The following is a 17,682-nucleotide window of genomic DNA, read 5'->3' as shown; positions in this document are numbered from 1 at the left end:
ATTCATCTACAGGGCCCACCTGCAGCATGCAAGGCCCACCTGTAGCATGCAGGGCCCACCTGCAGCATCCAGGGCCCACTTAGTACATTTGCAAGGCCCACCTGTGATTATATTTGAGGCCCACCTGCGACGTATAATTGAGGCCCAACTGATGCAACCTAGGTGATGTATTTGAGGCCCATGTGATGGGGCCCACCTGTTGAGTATTTACGGCCCATGAGTTGTAGCCCATCGTGTTGTATTTGAGGCCCATAGTGATGAATATGCAGCACAGGTATGAGGCCCATTGTGATGTGTTTCCAACCCATTTGACGAGGCCCATTATGGTGTATCTATGGCCCATTTGGCAAGGCCCAATGTGATGTATGTATGGCCCATGTAATGCGGCCCACTTGATGTATATACAGCCCAGGCATGAGGCCCAATGTGATGTATATGAGGCCCATTGGTGCGGCCCATTGATGCGGTCCATAGTGATGTGTTTAGGCCTATGTGAGAGGCCCATAGTGACGTGTATTAGGCCCATGTGATGTGACCCGACATGTTGTCTATGAGACCCATATGATGAGGTCCGATGTGATGTATTTACGGCCCAATGAGATGTACTTTTAGTCCATATGTCATGGTCCGTTGTGATGTGTATTGGCCCATTGTTGCATCCCATTGTGATATAATTCCGGCCCATATGGAGAGGCCCAATATGTTATATATGTAGCCCATGAGTGAGGCCCATCATAAAGTGTATTAGGCACTTAAGAGAGGCCCATGGTGATGTATATTGGGCCATTGTGAGGGGCCTTGGGCCCACTATATGTTTGGCTCTATGTGTGCTACTCCTTGGGAGCACTGCTGGTTAAATGTCCACTTTAATGGGCAATGATGGTTTAATGTCCTCATTGTGACTTCTCTTAGGCCCTTTGTTAGACCGAGGCCGATTGTCGAGGCCAATTCCTATTGACAAGGCCGATTCCGATTGTCGAGCCCGATTCTGATTATCGAGGTCGATTCCGATTGTCGAGGTCGATTTCGATTGTCGAGGCCGATTTCAATTGTCGAGGCCAATTGCATAGGCCGATTATCGAGGCCGATTATCAATACCGATTATCGATGTCGGTTGTCGATACCGATTATGAGTATGTGACAGCATAACATCATGTACATGCCCATACGCATCATCTGTTATGAGACTCCTTAATAGGCGGAGATTGTCTCACATGAGCACACAGTATGTGCAAGATTGATGCATGACTGGATTGTATGACTCATGCATCTTGCATTGTGTGTTGTGATTACTATACGCCCTAGCGACATCAGGGCTGTAGCCTCCATAGGCATGATGTGGATGGCTAGATAGGAAATCAGAAATATTTGGTTAGAGCATCTGGGCACTTTAGATGTCCGTGGGTGAAAGTCTCTAAACCTCCAAGACTACGAGACGCCCCAATGTCGAGACCGAGTGAATATATGAACGCCCGAGTGCCGAATACCAGGGGCTGTGTCTCCCCCTGTGTCATGGTTGGTTGGGAGGGAGAGTGGCCTTACTCGCCCGAGCGTAGGGGGTATAGCTAGGCTGAGTTTGACCAGCTCGTGAATGGGTCCGCTATCGACATGCCGGGTAGATATTACCTGACTACTGATTAGGCAGATAGTGAGGTCTCTTCCACTTGCATAGTCGCGCGTCAGTGGGCAGCGATTTGCATGTAGAGTGTACTAGACCCTAATGATGATCCCAGAGATGAACAGTACTGATATGTAGACTTATTGGGTAGGAGTTGCATACTCATTCACTCATTCATTCACTATCCACTCGAGCTGGTGGTGCACAACTATTTATTACGTGTGCCTTCGTAATGGCCAGGATTTCGGTTGGGATGCGTGACTACCCTGATATCAGGAGTTTACCACATTGAGTCTGACTATCTAAATTTAGGTATGGGACTGGTTTAGATAGAAGTCCCTTATGATGGACCCCGTAGCCTGCGATAGTATGTACTATCATCCTGACTTCACACTCTAGCATGGTCATTCCATTCGCACCGCATATTGCATTACATCTGCGGCATATGACATTTTGGATCACTGTATTTCTTAAAATGGCCAAGCTATATGTCCTAGAGGGGGGTTGAATAGGACTATGCCAAATTTAAAATAAATACAACAGAAATAAAGAAAGAGAGATAGCCAAATAAATAAATAAATACACAATGTGGAATGCAATCTCAAAATATTGATTGTTCTAAGGATAACCATGCACCATAAAAATGGCAGGGCAACCTTACTAGAACAAATAGAGAAACTGAAGCTCAAACTGATAAAGAGATAGTAAGGAATAAATTGTAAAAATATAATCTAAACTTATTACAACATTCCACACTGAGCTTGAAATAAAATGATTACAACATTTTCATCCAAATATACATCCCACAAATGAATAATTAAAGATATGAAATATAAACCACAAAACCACAAAACACAAGGGATTATAGTGGTTCATCTGTGTGTACACCAACTGTTAATAAACAGCCACATAGCTACTTCACTTTTAATATCCTCACACAGGGGATATCAGCGTTCACTATCAAAGATAGGTTTTCTAGGTTCACCCAAAACCTTCACAATTGTGTCTTTCTCTGTGGGCTTACACAATTAAAAAAACCCCTCTTCTGAGTTTTCCTGGCTCTCCTCAGATAACCAATACAATGAGATTTTTCTGGCAAATACCAAAAGAAAACCAAATGACGGTAAATTACATAAACGTAAAATACTTGAATTTCTCCTTCGTTGTAGCAGCCCAGAAGAACCAAGTCGAAGTAGAGATTTGAATGTCAAAGCTCAATGTCCAATACTCACTTTATAATGGTTCTAAGTTCTAATAGATTTTAAATTAAACCAAATAGGGCTAGCTCAAATTGATTTTGATTCCAAAAAAAAGGAAAAATGAAACTTCCCCTTTTTCAAATGAGATTGGAATACAAGAAACAAAATCAATTTGAAAAGCTAAAGAAAGAGAATATTAAACACGCACACTTAGCTTAAATGGAGCACAGACTTATCTCTCAGAAGGCCGAATTAAATTAGCTTGAATTTTTTGTTTTATTCTGAGATTCGTGCTCTATTTATAGGTGAGTAAATCATGTCTTCGACTGGTCTAAAGATCTCTACGACTGGTCATAGAACCAATAGATATTTGAAAATTCAGGCGTGATAAGATTTGGCAGTTCCACGACTGGTCGTAGGTGGTCTACGACTGATCGTAGGTCTCCTTCGACTAGTCATAGGTTTCTCACGACTAGTCGAAGCTAGCCGAAATTTAACACTATACTTTGAGTCGTAGGTCTACGACTAGTCGAAGAAACAGTCAACACTGTTCATACGACTAGTCGAAAAGTCCCTAAGACTAGTCGAAGCCTAACAGAAAGTTTTTGAATTTTGCAACAAACTTACGACTGATCCAGGAAATTCTTAGTCGGGTTGAAGCAGTGCTAGGACTAGTCGAACAAAGTTCAGGACTAGTCTTAGAACAGACTAAACTCACTTATATAAAACATATGAATTATGTATCCAAAATGACCTACTTTAAAGGTCAACCTAAGGTCAGTCTTACCTCATTAAAGTAAGGACATTGAAACTTAGAGACTAGTGACCTTTGAAAGTAATGAAGCTTGAAGTCTTGATGTAGCTCAAACTTGAAAGCTTCTTGAGATCTTGCATTATCCTTGTCTTGAATTAAGCAGAACAATCTCACTTTCTCGAGTCTTGACTTGTGAACAGTGCTTATCAATCAAAGCTGATCTTGAGTAGAGCTTTGTTCTTCACATATGCAAGCTTCATAATAGTGTCTTTGGCACCACAAATTTGACAACAAAAAGGGGCTATCAACTATAGCACTTACAATCTCCCCCTTTGTCAAATTTGTGACAAAACACACTTCACACTTCTAAGATATGTTACATAACACAGAATATCTGATTAAAGATTCATGCACCAGTTGTTACATGATCCTACAAACCTGTAAATCAATATTCAACATAACATACAGTCCAGCTCTCTGCACATACTCCCCCTGAGTAACATACATCCAAAACACAATGCTACTCCCTCCTCATAACATAATCATTAGACACATATATCCATATCCATTCTCCCCCTTTTTGTCATAAAAGGACAAAGGAAGCACAGAACAGATGACTAAGGAGAAATAAGTAAAGAGATATATAAGAGGTAACGTGACAAGATATGAGTAACTAGCATAAACAAACCACATAATTCATAAACTGAACTAAGGCAAAGATAGCTACAATCTCAAAACCAGTTAAACTAGCACAAGAGTAATAAAGTTATAACAGACTAGTAAAGTTAAAAGAACTAATCTAAACCAAATGAAGGAGCAGGGATGGAAGGATCAAGTTGATGCATGCCCTTGTTCAAGCGCCTAAGATATTTGCGCATATACTTGAATTGTAAATTATGGGCAACAGACATGTTTTCCATCTTAACATTCATATTCTCAACCTTATCTTCTAATGCACGCAGATGTTCATCAAAATCAGAAGGCTCATAATCTGGATCAGTTGCAGAATCAGATTTAAGTTCGTCAAAAATATCATCCATGTTAATATCATCAGAAGGAAGATCATTAGCTTCTTCCTCATGTTCAGCTTCAGCATTGCCAACATCAACACCTTAACCAGGAAGGAAATCAAGCTTCATCTTATTGATATTGGAATTGTTAAATATCAAATGATGTATTGGGGCCTCTCCCACTGGCATATCGACTAACATATGCGTAGCCAACACAGTCATCAAATAACCAAAAGGAATGTCACTGTGACCTGGATGGAATCGAAACTAAATAATAGAGTGACAAATCAAGGATGGTAGACAAACATAAGCACCGCTGGCAACAACATGAAGAACACGAACCATGAAGGAAGTCAATTTAGATTTATTACCCGATCGAGGATATAAGTTAGACACAAAGATTTTTTGAAGAACTCTATACTTGGGTAACAGATACTTTAATGAAAGCGCATTCCCTTTACGTGTCCATTGAACATCTAAATTGCATAAATCTTTAGTGAGCATATGTTTTTCAGTTACTGAGGGTTTTTCAGATAAGGTATGGATAGGAATGCCCTCATCATTCACAGGAATTTCCATAAGAGCTGAAATCAAATGACGATCAATGTCAAATGATCCTTCTCTTGTGGCTATCTTAAAAGATAAATTTTTCAATGAAAAATCACATATGCATGCGAACATGGACGGGGCAATGGACCGGTATGCTGGCCCACCCAATGCAATAAGTTATCCCAACCTACAACTTGGAGCATAGGAAGTATATCAAAAGGAGCAACATGATTAGTATCAACAGGATGTTCAACAATAACATTACGCAATCTGATGTCCCGAACATAAGATGGATCGTCCTTGGGAGCCCGAAGATGAAGCTGAGTGATAGGGGCTGATCCGAAGGAAGAAGATAGACCACGGGATGTTGTCTTTCTCCCTCTAGATGTCATTTGCAATAAGGATTTCAAGAAAATAAAGAGTTGCAAAGGATTGATAAGAGGGTTTTCTCAAATCAGATTTTACAAAAGCAAAACCCCAAATCTCAATGAAATTTGAAATAGATGACTTGAAGAGTAAAATAGAAGTAATCTAGACACAAATCTACAAGAAAAATGTAAATGGAGCACTAACCTTGAAGATTTTGAAGGAAGGGTTCGACTAGTCGTGCGTCGACCCGTTGGAGAGTGAAGAGGAAATGAAGAAGATGAAGCATTTCCCCCAATTTTAAGTGATTCACACGATTCACGACTGGTCGTGGATGTACACGACCGGTCGTAACACGACTGGTCATGTATACTCACGACTGGTCGAGTACAGGTCCAAAAAATCTGATTTTCAGCATTATATATAAAAATTGAAATCTAATCAAGCAATTATATACAATATGATACAAATAGGCATAAATACTCAATTTAAAATGCACATGCCAAGATCAAATTTCATTTTATTAAACCTGCTTTTGTCGAGTGGTTTAGTGAAAATGTCAGCACGTTGATTCTCGGTAGGGATATATTCTAAAGATATAACCTTTTCTTCTACTAATTCTCGAATATAATGAAATCTAATGTCAATGTACTTAGTACGAGAATGCTAAATTGGATTTTTCAAAATATTTATGGCACTAAAATTATCACAATATAATAACATAGAATCCTGTTTAATTCCATAATCACTTAGCATACGTTTCATCCAAACAAGCTGTGTACACGCATTACCAGCTGCAATATATTCAGCTTCAGCTGTTGAAAGTGATATAAAACTTAGTTTCTTGCTAAACTAAGAAACTAAACAGTCTCCAATATAAAAACAACCACCACTGGTTGATTTTCTATCATCAAGATTACCAGCCCAGTCAGCATCCAAGTACCCAACTAATTGAGCACTAGTCTCATGTGGATACCAGAGACCAAGATTAATAGTACTTGCGACATATCACATAATCCTTTTAACAACAGTCAAGTGCGAGTCTTTAGGATCAGACTGATAGCTAGCGCAAATACCAACACTTAGAGAGATATCAAGTCTACTAGCAGTTAAATATAGTAAACTACCAATCATACTACGATATAATTTCAGATCCACATTTTTACCGGTAGAATCTTTTGAGAGTTTCAAAGTTGTACTCATAGGAGTATCAAAATTCTTACCATTCTCAAATCTAAATCTCTTAATCAAATTCATAACATATTTAGATTGAGAAATGAACATTCTATCAAGTTTTTTTTACTTGCAACCCAACGAAATAATTCAATGCCCCAACCATGCTCATTTCAAACTGAGATTTCATCAAATCTGCAAACTCGATAGTCATGTCAGTACAGGTAGATCCATAAATGATATCATCAACATAAATTTGTACTATTAAAATGTGATCATTATGTTTTTCAATAAACAGAGTCTTATCAACACATCCCATTTGACAATTATGGCTTAATAGAAACTTTGTTAGTTTCTCGTACCATGCCCTATGAGCTTGTTTTAAACCGTAAAGTGCCTTTTTAAGGCGATACACCTGATCAATATTTTTGGGGTCTTCAAAACCCATCGGTTGTTCAATGTAGACTTCCTCATGCAGATCGCCATTTAAAAATTCACTTTTCACATCCATTTGGTAAATCTTAAACTTTTTAAAATATGCAACGGATATAAAGAGTCTAATTGATTCAAGAAGTGCTACTGGTGCGAAGATTTTATCATAATCAATACCTTCAATTTGAGTGTAACTTTGTACCACTAGCCTAGCCTTATTTCTAATTATATTGCCAAGCTCGTCAGACTTATTTTTGAAAATCCATTTAGTTCCAATGATGTGTTTATCTTTAGGTCTAGGTACGAGATACCAAACATCATTTCTCACAAATTGGTTAAGTTCTTCTTACATTGTAACAATCCAGTTTTCATTAGCAAGAGCTTCTTTTACGTTAAATGGTTCTATCTGGGATGTAAAACATACGTAATTACATATATCCTCAAGTTGTCTACGGGTACGAACACCAGTGAGAGGGTTTCCAAGAATCTGTGTGGTTGGATGATCTTTAACAGTCCTCAGTTCAGAATCAGTCTGATTAGATGAAGTATCAGATTTATCAATTACTAGAACTTCATCATTATCTGAACTTGAGACTGGTGTGTTTAAGTGATCATCAATGACTACATTGATAGACTCTTGAATCACACCGGTCCTTTTGTTCATAACCCTATAAGCTCGACGATTTAAAGAGTATCCTAAAAAGATCCCTTCATCACTCTTCGTATCAAACTTTCCCAGATTTTCACGATCTCGTAAAATATAGCACTTGTTGCCAAAAATTCGAAAGTATTTGACAGTAGGCTTTTTGTCAAACCACATTTCATAAGCCGTTTTATTATTACCTTTAATAGTGTAAACCCGATTAATGATATAGCAAGCTGTATTGACTACTTCAGCCCAAAGATTCTTAGAGAGCTTCATACTATTCAACATGACATTAGCCATTTCTTGAAGCACTCTATTTTTCCTTTCAATTATACCATTTTGTTGTGGAGTTTTGGGCGCTGAGAATTCATGTAATATTCCCTGGTCGCTACAGAACTTCTCAAAACCACTATTCTCAAATTCAGATCCATGATCACTATGAATCTTACCGACTTGAGAACCTTTTTCTTGAATCCTTTTGAGAACATTTTTCACTTCTTCAAGGGTTTCTGATTTGTCCCTTAAGAAGACAACCCATGTATATTTGGTAAAGTCATCTACTATTACTAAGATATATCTTTTGCCACCTCGACTTTCCGTCCTGGTAGGTCCTACAAGATCCATATGGAGAAGCTCGAGTGGTCTTGATGTGGTATCGAAATTCACTTTTTTGTGTGAGTTCCTCATTTGTTTGTCAATCTGGCATTCACCACATATATTATCTAATTTTTGTAGTTTGGGTAAACCTCTTATAAGTTCCCATTTGCTCAATCTATATAGATTTCGGTAGTGTACAAGTCCAAGACGTTTGTGCCACAAATCAGTCTCATCTGTATGGACTATGTAACATGATTGATTAGATGAGCTGGATTCGCTAACAATATAGTAGTTTTCAGACGTTCTACATCTAATTAGTATTACTAAACCCTTATTGTTTAGAATCTCACAACTTTGATTAGAAAACTGTACACTATGGTTATTATCACAAATTTGAGATATGCTTAGAAGATTATGTTTCAGTCCTTCAACATACAAAATATTTTTAAACAAAGGAAGGTTATAGAGTTGAACCGTACATTGGCCAATTATCTTGCAATTGCTTCCATCACCAAAAGTAATTGATCCATCAGTCATATCTTTAAGAACGGTGAATAAAGCCTTGTCGCCTGTCATATGCCTGGAGCATCCACTATCTAAGTACCACTTTGAATGGCTTGTAGCTTTGAAAGTGGTGTGGGCAACCAAGCAGGCAACCTTAGGAACCCATTTCAGAACTGTTTTGGGTTTGGGAATATAGTTGGTCTTCTTCTGTCTGTTGTTATAAGGATGACCTACTGAGTTAGATTTTAAGAGCTCCTTGAGTAAATCAATTATCTTTTCAGCTAGTGGGTTTCTGTTCTGAATTTTGAAGTTGACATAGTTGCTTTTAGGTTTTTGAAAAGCTTTTGTATTTTTAGAAAAACCTTGACTAGTATTTTTTCCTTTTGAGTTAGAGGACTCTCCTTTCACAAACTTAGGAGGACTATACTTTTGTTTAGGAGGAACATTTTTATTGTAGCCCAACCCAGATCTATCGCCACATTTTCTAGATCTGGATAAAAAATTTTCTAACTTTGGATCTCCTTGGGCATACCTCCATGTATCCTTTAAACTCAGAAGAGAAGATACTTCATTTTTAAGTTTCTCATTTTTAGATTTCAGATTTTCAATCAGGGAGGTTTTGAATTCTAAATCGCATTTTGATTTTTCAAAACAATATGAAATTTGGGATTTTTCTAAAATAAGAGATTCATAAATTTTTTTGAGTTTAGAAAATTTCTCTTTTTGAAGTTTCAATTTCACAGCAATTTTACAACTTTCCTTATATAGGGCATTGGAAGCGTCTCGAAGATCATCTTCATTTTCATAATCATTATTCAGAATTTCTTCGCTAGTTAAATCATCATGATCTGAAAAAGTGAATTTGGCTAGAGTCATAAGGGCTTTAACTTCACTGCCCGACTCAGTTTCAGAATCTTCTAATTCAGAAGAAGCTTCAGAATCAGACGATTCATCCCAAGTAGGCAACATACCCTTCCTTTTTGGTTTGTTCTTTTTAGGACATTTGTTTGCTAAATGCCCATATTCTTGGTAGTTGTAACATTGACTATCTTTCAAAGACTTCTAAGTTTTAGATTTAGGTTTTGATCTTTTCTTATCATTTGAATTTTCAAAATCAACCCTCTTTTTACTCTTGAAAATCTTGTAAAACTTTTTCGCTAAAAGAGCCATATCATCTTCAGAGTCAGAGTTTTCTTGAGAAATACATTTAGAAGATTTAAGAGTGATAGATTTACTTTTAGGAGCTTTAAAGTTTAACTCATAGGTTTGTAAAGAACCAACTAGTTCTTCCACCCTCCCATTATCCGTATCACAAAGTTCCTGGATCGCAGTTACCTTAGAGTTGAACCAATCAGGAAGTGAGCGTAGTATCTTTGCACACACTTTACTTTTTGGAATTTTATCACCAAGACCCCACATTAAGTTTACAATGTCATTTAGTCTTGTGTAAAAGTCCATAAACATTTCATTTTCCTCCATATGAATTTCTTCAAATTTGGTTGTGAGGAGTTGGACTTTAGATTTTTTGACAATTGTAGTACCCTCGTGTGTCATTTCTAATATATCTCAAGCTTGCTTTGTAGTATCATAGGATATGATTCTTTTGAACTCATCCGGTGATAGTGCGCAAGTGATTACATTTAGTGCTTTTGCATTGGCACTACTCTCATTTTTCTGAAGGGTGGTCCAAGAGAAATAAGGAGTTACTCTCATTGATTTTGAACCATCGATACCAATCACTTCAGTGGTAGGTGGGTTCCATTCAGTCACTGTGGCTTGCCACACACTCTCATCCATTGATTTGAGGAAGATCCTCATCCTGGCTTTCCAATAGGCATAGTTGGAGCCATCAAAGGGTGGAGGCCTGGTGACTGAAAGGCTATCAAAATTTGACATCTTATATAAAGCTTAGATCGTTAGCTCAGAAATTAAATCCAAACAAGAAAGAGAGCTATTAGGCTTTGATACCACTTGAAATGGCCAAGTTATATGTCCTAGAGGGGGGAGGGGGTGAATTGGACTATGCCAAATTTAAAATAAATACAGTGGAAATAAAGAAAGAGAGATAGCCAAATAAATAAATCAATACACAATGCGGAATACAATCTCAAAATATTGATTGTTCTAAGGAAAACCATGCACCATAAAAATGGCAAGGCAACCTTACTAGAACAAATAGAGAAATTGAAGCTCAAACTAATAAAGGGATAGCAAGGAATAAATTGCAGAAATATAAATCTAAAGTTATTACAACATTCCCCACTGAGCTTGACATAAAATGATTACAACATTCACATCCACATATACATCCCACAAATGAATAATTAAAGATATGAAATATAAACCACACAACCACAAAACACAAGGGATTATAGTGGTTCGCCTGTGTGTACACCAACTGTTAATAAACAGCCACACAGCTACTCCACTCCTAATATCCTCACACAGGGGATATCAGTGTTCACTATCAAAGATAGGTTTTCCAGGTTCACCCAAAACCTTCACAATTGTGTTTTTCTCTGTGGGCTTACACAATTAAAAAAAAACCCTCTTCTGAGTTTTCCTGGCTCTCCTCAGATAACCAATACAATGAGATTTTTCTGACAAATCCCAAAAGAAAACTAAATGACGGTAAATTACATAAACGTAAAATACCTGAATTTCTCCTTCGTTATAACAGCCCAGAAGAACCAAGTTGGAGTAGAGATTTGAATGTTAAAGTTCAATGTCCAATACTCACTTTATAATGGTTCTAGGTTCTAATAGATTTTAAATTAAACCAAATGGGGCTAGCTCAAATTGATTTTGATTCCAAAAAAAGGAAAAATGAAACTTCCTCTTTTTCAGATCAAATTGGAATAAAAGAAACAAAATCAATTTGAAAAGTTAAAGAAAGAGAATATTAAACACGCACACTTAGCTTAAACGGAGAATAGACTTATCTCTCAGAAGGCCGAATTAAATTAGCTTGAATTTCTTGTTTTATTCTGAGATTCGTGCTCTATTTATAGGTGAGCAAATCACGTCTTCGACTAGTTTAAAGATCTCTATGACTAGTTATAGAACCAACAGATATTTGAAAATTCAAGCGCGATAAGATCTGATAGTTTCACGACTGGTCGTAGGTGGTCTACGACTAGTCGTAAGTCTCCTTCGACTAGTCGTAAGTTTCCCACGACTAGTCGAAGCTAGCCAAATTCAACACTGTACTTTGAGTCATAGGTCTACGGCTGGTCGAAGAAACAGTTGACACTGTTTATATGACTAGTCGAAAAGTCCCTAAGACTAGTCGAAGCCTAACAGAAAATTTTTAAATTTTGCAACAAACTTACAACTGATCCAGAAAATTCTTAGACAGGTCGAAGCAGTGCTAGGACTAGTTGAACAAAGTCCAGGACTAGTCTTAAAATAGACTAAACTCACTTATATAAAACATATGAATTGTATATCCAAAATAACCTACTCTAAAGGTCAACCTAAGGTCAGTCATACCTCAATAGTGAAGTAAGGACATTGAAACTTAGAGACTAGTGACCTTTGAAAGTAATGAAGCTTGAAGTCTTGATGTAGCTCAAACTTGAAAGCTTCTTGAGATCGTGCATTATCCTTGTCTTGAATTAAGTCGAATAATCTCACTTTCTCGAGTCTTGACTTGTGAACAGTGCTTGTTAATCAAAGCTGATCTTGAGTAGAGCTTTGTTCTTCACATATGCAAGCTTCATAACAGTGTCTTTGGCACCAAAAATTTGACAACAAAAAGGGGCTATCAACTATAGCACTTACATTTCTCCATTTATATGGTCTAGATATAGCTGACGGTATTCGTGAACTCATAAGGAATTGTATATTACACTGCATGCTTGGCATATGATATTTGTCTCTTTATGACTCCTCAGTTGCATAGCTGATTTGTATTACGTACTCTGATATTGTTTGGCTCATGGACTTATCAGTATTTCTGCTTACTCAGATATCGTATGATTCATGATCTTACCAGCATTTTCAGCATTGTATGATTATGAGGTTGTATTTATGTGCTTGGCACTTATCTTGCGCACACACTTTCATCACCCTCGAAGCTTTCTATAAGCTTATGCACGATAGATGCATGCAGGTGACGTTGGTCATAGTGGTGTTGAGCTTGGAGCGTACAGCTTTTTTTTAGAGCTTTGATTTTATTTTGACATATGTATTTTCCCTTTCAGCATTGTATTTAAAGTTTATATTAGTGGATATGTGATGATGATGTTACTTTTGTGATTTAGGTAAACTTGTGGTTATGCTTCTTACAAGATAAATGTACATTGAAAAATTCCCCTTGTAGGATCCCAGGATCGGAACCTGGCATATAGGCGCTAGGAGTCGAGAATGGGGTATTACGGAGGCTGTCAGCACCAGATTCGGCGATCGGGATTCCTGTGAATCTGATTTCTGGGTTTAGGGCGTGATAAAGCCTACTGTCAAATACTTTCGAGTTTTTAGCAGCAAGTGCTATATTTTGCGTGACCGAGAAAATCTGGGTAAGTTTGATACCAAAAGTGATGAGGGATATTTTTAGGGTATACTCTAAATAGTCGTGCATATCGTGTTCTTAATAAGAGAACCGGTACAATTCAAGAATCCATTAATGTGGTTATTGATGATCACTTGAATGCACCTGTCTTAAGTTCAGATAATGATGAAGTACTTCTAATTGATAAACCAGATTCTTCATCAAATCAAAACAACTTTGAACTAAGAACTGTTAAAGATAATCCAACCAATCAAATTCTTAGAAACCCTCTCACTGGTGTATGCACTCGTACACAACTAGAAGATGTGTGTAACTATGTGTGCTTTACATCCCAGATAGAACCGGATAATGTAAAAGAAGCTCTTAATGACGAAAACTAGATAGTTGCGATGCAAGAAGAGCTTAATCAATTTGTTAGAAATGATGTTTGGTACTTAGTTCCTAGACCAAAAGATAAACATATTATTGGAACTAAGTGAATTTTCAAAAATAAGTCTGATGAACTTGGTAATATAATTCAAAACAAGACTAGATTGGTTGTACAAGGGTACACTCCAATTGAAGGCATCGATTATGATGAAACTTTTTCCCCAGTAGCTCGTCTTGAATCAATCAGACTATTTATATGCATTGCTTGCTTTAGAAAGTTCAAAACTTATCAAATGGATGTAAAGAGTGTGTTTTTAAATGGCGATTTACATGAAGAAGTATATGTTGAACAACCAGCAGGTTTTATAGACCCTAAGAATATTGATCATGTATACCGCCTAAAAAAGGCTCTCTACGGTTTAACACGAGCTCCCAGGGCATGGTATGAAAAATTGACTTAGTTTTTTCTAAGTCATAACTTTATAATGGGAAGTGTTGATAAGACTTTGTTTGTAAAGAAACATAATTATCACATTTTAATAGTACATATTTATGTTGATGATATTATTTATGGATCTACCTGTGCTAACATGACTATTGAGTTTGCAGATCTTATGAAATCCAAGTTCGAAATGAGCATCGTTGGGGAATTGAATTATTTCCTAGGGTTGCAATTTAAACAGTAACCTGATGGTTTCTTCATTTCTTAAACCAAATATGCTCTGAACATAGTTAAAAAGTTCAGATTTGTGAATGGAAAGAATTTTGATACTCTTATGAGTACGACTCTAAAATTCTCAAAGGACTCTACAGGTAAGAAAGTGGATCCTAAATTATATCCCAGTATGATAGGTAGTTTGTTGTATTTAACTGCAAGCCGACCTAATATTGCATTTAGCGTAGGAATTTGTACTAGATATCAATCTGACCCGAAAGAGTCACATTTAACTGTTGTTAAGCGAATTACGCAATATGTCGCTAGTTCAACTAATTTAGGTCTTTAGTATCCACATGATACTAGTGTTCAATTAGCTAGGTACACTGATGATGATTGGGCTGGTAACATAGATGATAGGAAATCAACCAGTGGTGGTTGTTTCTATGTTGGGAACTGTTTAGTTTCTTGGCAGAGTAAGAAACAAAGTTCTGTATCACTCTCAACTGCTAAAGCTGAATACATTGCAGCTGGTAATGCATGTACTCAACTTGTATGGATGAAAAGAATGTTAAGTGATTACGAAATTGCACAAGACTATGGTTTTATTTTACAATAATTCCAGTGCAATTAATATATCTAAAAATCCAATACAGCATTCACGAACCAAACACATTGACATTAGATATCACTATATTCGTGAATTAGTGGAAGAAAAGATAATTTCTTTAGAATTGATTCCGACCGAGACTCAACTTGCTGACATATTCACAAAACCGCTCGACAAAAGCAGGTTTTCTAAATTAAAATTAGATCTTGGTATGTGCAATTTAAATTAATTATTCATGCATTCCTGTATCATAATGTATATACTTATTAGTTTGTATGTTTAAATTTCAAAATTTAATGAAAAATGCACATTTTTGTTGTGCACAACTAGTCAAGTACATGCTCGACCAGTCGTGGCATGACCGGTCAAGCATGTACTCGACCAGTTGTGGTATCACGGGCTTGACCTTTATTTGGGGAAAAATTCCTCTTTTCTTCATTTGGGCTTCTTCTCCAACGGGTCTAAGCGCGACTGGTCGAACCCATCTCCATAGATCTTCAAGGTTAGTGCTTCATTTCCATTTTCCTTATAGATTCAGGTCCATATCACTTCTTTTCCATCTTTGGAGTGAGTTATTTCTTATTTCATTGAGGTTTTTGGGGTTTTCTTCTCTAAAATTTGATTTTGAGAAAACCCACTTTACATCTTTTGCAACCTCTTGATTCCTTGTATTTCTAGTTGTAAATGGATGCTAGAGGCAAAAAAAAAAGTTCTCGTAGTCCTTCAATATCTAGATCGACACCTATCACAAGGCGCCACCTTCGGTCACCCGAAGATGATCCTCCCAATGTATGGGATTTAAGGTTGCGCATTGTTATAGTTGAACAACCTATTCATGTTGAACATCTTGCTTCATTTGAAATCCTTCCTCTTCTCCAATCTATAGGATGGGCTAACATTCTACATTGGGGTGGGCCGGCATACTGGTTTATTGCGTAAGCTATGTTTGCATGTATTTCTAATTTTTCAACTGAAAATTTAACTTTTATTATAGCAACTAAAGAAGGTCCATTTGAAGTTGACCGTCATCTAATTTCTGGCTTAATGGACATACCTGTCAATGATGAAGGTATTTCAATTAGTACTCTAGTCGCTAAACCTTCTGAATCAAAAAAAATGTATGCTTACTAGAGTATTGTGTAATATAGATGTGCATAGAGTTAAAATGGGAATGCACTTGCTTAAAAGTATTTGTTACCCAGATACAGGGTCCTTTATAGGATATTTATTTCAAATCTTTATCCACATTCTGGTAACAAAACCGAACTCACCTCTTTCATGGTTTGGATTCTGCATTCCATCATCTCTGGTACAAATGTTTGTCTTCCTTCTTTGATCTGTCATTCCATCATACAATTCTGTCTCCATCCTCGACACAGTGATATCCCTTTTACATATCCTATGACTGTGTTGGCCACCCATATGTTAGAGGCTATGCCTGTTGGAGAGGCACCCATTCATCACCTCATCTTCAACAACTCAAATATAAACAAGATGAATTTGAGGTTGGCCGAAGGCCAGGTCAATGTGGGTGGTGGTGGAGCTGAAGCAGTAAATGAAGAAGAAGGTGATCTACCTCCAATGACATAAACATGGACTATATCTTTGATGAGATCGAGTCAGATTCTGAGGCTGACCCTGATTATCAGTCTTCTAATTTTGCTAAGAGGTTATATTCTCTTAAGGAATAGGTGGCTCGAATTCGTGTAACCCAGGATTTGCAATTTGCTTCTATGCGTAAATATATGAGGCGCATTACTAAGGGTTTACATCAGATTGATCCATCTATTCCTGATCCCTCTTCAGGATCTGATTAGAATTTTCTTATCTTAGTTTGTAATAACTTTAATGCTACTTAGTTTATTTTGTCTTATGAGGTTATACTTTACTTAACTTTGTAGTACATGGGTGAACTTGGTTACTTATGTTTGAATTTGACTTGCTTATTGATTTAATATGTTGTCTATCTTGATCATTTATTCGTCAATACTCTTCTTATTCTTCCTTCTTTATATCTTCCCACTTCCATGTATTGGTTTCTTCCTTTGTCATATTGTGACAAAAAGGGGGAGAAGGTTGTCATGCTAGATATATGATATGTGGATTATGGATGGGTTGTTTATGAATGATTCTATTTTGTGAAGGGGAGTTAAGTAAGGGGGAGTATTGTTGGAGGAATTGAAGCGAATTGATGCTTTGATAACTGGTGCATGATTCTTTATGTGTATAATGTTTATGGTATTGTGGAGTGTGTTTTCTCACAAATTTCATAAAGGGGGAGATTGTAAGTGCTATGGTTTCTAGCTCTTATAATTGTCAAATTTTACAGTGCCAAAACCTCTCTCTTAGAATCTATGTCTTGTGTAGCTCATCTACATAATAAAGACTGTGCATCTCTGAAAAATAAAGATCTTTAATGCAAGTGTACATGGTCATATTCGAGTACATCAAGTATGTGTTCAAGTTCAAGATTCATAATTCAAGCTTCTTAAGCTTTCAAGCTTCAAGAGTTTAAGATTTTCAAAGCTTCGTACAAGTCAAGACAACGTTCCTAGATTTTGATACTCAAGTTCAAGCTTCAACGTTAGTCAATTTCAAGCTTCAAGAGACTTAAGTTCAAGCTTCATCCTATAACAAGATCTCAAGCTTCGTGAACTTCAAATAACGACTATCAACTGAAGAAAAAG

This window comes from Magnolia sinica, chromosome 4 (assembly GCF_029962835.1).
Source record: "Magnolia sinica isolate HGM2019 chromosome 4, MsV1, whole genome shotgun sequence".
NCBI lineage: Eukaryota > Viridiplantae > Streptophyta > Magnoliopsida > Magnoliales > Magnoliaceae > Magnolia > Magnolia sinica.
Note: the sequence above shows the minus strand (reverse complement) of the source record.